The 2,500-nt window shown below is 60.8% G+C and overlaps 1 non-coding gene and 1 pseudogene across 1 annotated transcript; both read right to left on the bottom strand.

The window, feature by feature from the left end:
- Positions 1–1,693, bottom strand: part of LOC124742231 — a 4,225-nt pseudogene extending 2,532 nt beyond the window's left edge.
- A 188-nt stretch (positions 1,694–1,881) lies between these two features.
- LOC124742228 lies at positions 1,882–2,036 on the bottom strand. Its single transcript, XR_007010233.1, has one exon. It is a non-coding gene; the product is annotated as a 5.8S ribosomal RNA (ribosomal RNA).
- Positions 2,037–2,500: the final 464 nt, after the last annotated feature.

Genomic DNA, 2,500 nt, shown 5'->3' with positions numbered 1-2,500 from the left:
GCCAGACTGACGGCCGAGTATAGGCACGACGCTTCAGCGCCATCCATTTTCAGGGCTAGTTGCTTCGGCAGGTGAGTTGTTACACACTCCTTAGCGGATTCCGACTTCCATGGCCACCGTCCTGCTGTCTTAAGCAACCAACGCCTTTCATGGTTTCCCATGAGCGTCGATTCGGGCGCCTTAACTCGGCGTTTGGTTCATCCCACAGCGCCAGTTCTGCTTACCAAAAGTGGCCCACTTGGCACTCCGATCCGAGTCGTTTGCTCGCGGCTTCAGCATATCAAGCAAGCCGGAGATCTCACCCATTTAAAGTTTGAGAATAGGTTGAGGTCGTTTCGGCCCCAAGGCCTCTAATCATTCGCTTTACCGGATGAGACTCGTACGAGCACCAGCTATCCTGAGGGGAAACTTCGGAGGGAACCAGCTACTAGATGGTTCGATTAGTCTTTCGCCCCTATACCCAGCTCCGACGATCGATTTGCACGTCAGAATCGCTACGGACCTCCATCAGGGTTTCCCCTGACTTCGTCCTGGCCAGGCATAGTTCACCATCTTTCGGGTCCCAACGTGTACGCTCTAGGGTGCGCCTCACCTCGCAATGAGGACGAGACGCCCCGGGAGTGCGGAGGCCGCCGCCCCGTGAAGGGCGGGGAAGCCCCATCCTCCCTCGGCCCGCGCAAGGCGAGACCTTCACTTTCATTACGCCTTTAGGTTTCGTACAGCCCAATGACTCGCGCACATGTTAGACTCCTTGGTCCGTGTTTCAAGACGGGTCGTGAAATTGTCCAAAGCTGAAGCGCCGCTGACGGGAGCGATTATTCCGCCCGAGAGCATCCCGAGCCAACAGCGGCGCGGGTCCGGGGCCGGGCCAGGTAGGTCCGTCATCCGGGAAGAACCGCGCGCGCTTGCCGGGAGCCCGAGCGCCCAAAGGGGCGAATCGACTCCTCCAGATATACCGCCGGGCAGCCAGCCAGGACACCGGGGCTCTGCCCAACAGACGCGAACCGAGGCCCGCGGAAGGACAGGCTGCGCACCCGGGCCGTAGGCCGGCACCCAGCGGGTCGCGACGTCCTACTAGGGGAGAAGTGCGGCCCACCGCACACCGGAACGGCCCCACCCCGCGGCGAGTGGAAAGGCAACCGGACACGACCCCGCCGCGGATTGCTCCGCGCGGGCGGCCGGCCCCATCTGCCGAGGGCGGAGGCCAGTGGCCGGATGGGCGTGAATCTCACCCGTTCGACCTTTCGGACTTCTCACGTTTACCCCAGAACGGTTTCACGTACTTTTGAACTCTCTCTTCAAAGTTCTTTTCAACTTTCCCTCACGGTACTTGTTCGCTATCGGTCTCGTGGTCATATTTAGTCTCAGATGGAGTTTACCACCCACTTGGAGCTGCACTCTCAAGCAACCCGACTCGAAGGAGAGGTCCCGCCGACGCTCGCACCGGCCGCTACGGGCCTGGCACCCTCTACGGGCCGTGGCCTCATTCAAGTTGGACTTGGGCTCGGCGCGAGGCGTCGGGGTAGTGGACCCTCCCAAACACCACATGCCACGACAGGCGGCAGCCTGCGGGGTTCGGTGCTGGACTCTTCCCTGTTCGCTCGCCGCTACTGGGGGAATCCTTGTTAGTTTCTTTTCCTCCGCTTAGTAATATGCTTAAATTCAGCGGGTAGTCTCGCCTGCTCTGAGGTCGTTGTACGAGGTGTCGCACGCCACACCGCCAGCCGGCTGTGCACGCTACCGAGAAAGTACCGGTATGCGAACCGCCAGGCGACGGGCGCGCATCGCACGTTTGAGGAGACGCGGCCGGCCCCACAGGCGGCCGCGACACTCCCAGGTCTGCGAAGCGGGGCAAACGCCGCGCGCTTCAGTATACGTAGCCGACCCTCAGCCAGACGTGGCCCGGGAACGGAATCCATGGACCGCAATGTGCGTTCGAAACGTCGATGTTCATGTGTCCTGCAGTTCACATGTCGACGCGCAATTTGCTGCGTTCTTCATCGACCCACGAGCCGAGTGATCCACCGTCCTGGGTGATCTTTTCTCAGTTTCCGCCGTCTCTTTCGAGACGGTCGCATAGGCGGGAGTGAGGCGTGTGGCGGCCCCTGTTCCAGCGTTCTGTGTCCAACGGCCTCACGGCCGACGGGCGTCGTACGGCTCCACACCGGAGCGGACAGGCACTCGGGCGAAAGTCATTCAAAACCGGCGCCAGGCGCCAGGTGCCGCAGGCCAGCCGCTCCAGCGCTTCAGCGCTCGTACCACACAACATTGCCGCTAGTTTTGAGAGGCACGCGTGGTTCCGCACGCGGCGCACGGCTACGGCGAGCCGTACAGGTAGCGTGTTGCGCGACACGACACGCACATCGAAAGACATGCAGTCTAGTCGGTAATGATCCTTCCGCAGGTTCACCTACGGAAACCTTGTTACGACTTTTACTTCCTCTAAATGATCAAGTTTGGTCATCTTTCCGGTAGCATCGGCAACGACAGAGTCAATGCC

This window comes from Schistocerca piceifrons, unplaced genomic scaffold, assembly GCF_021461385.2.
Source record: "Schistocerca piceifrons isolate TAMUIC-IGC-003096 unplaced genomic scaffold, iqSchPice1.1 HiC_scaffold_224, whole genome shotgun sequence".
NCBI lineage: Eukaryota > Metazoa > Arthropoda > Insecta > Orthoptera > Acrididae > Schistocerca > Schistocerca piceifrons.
This window is presented reverse-complemented; position numbering and strand designations above follow the sequence as displayed.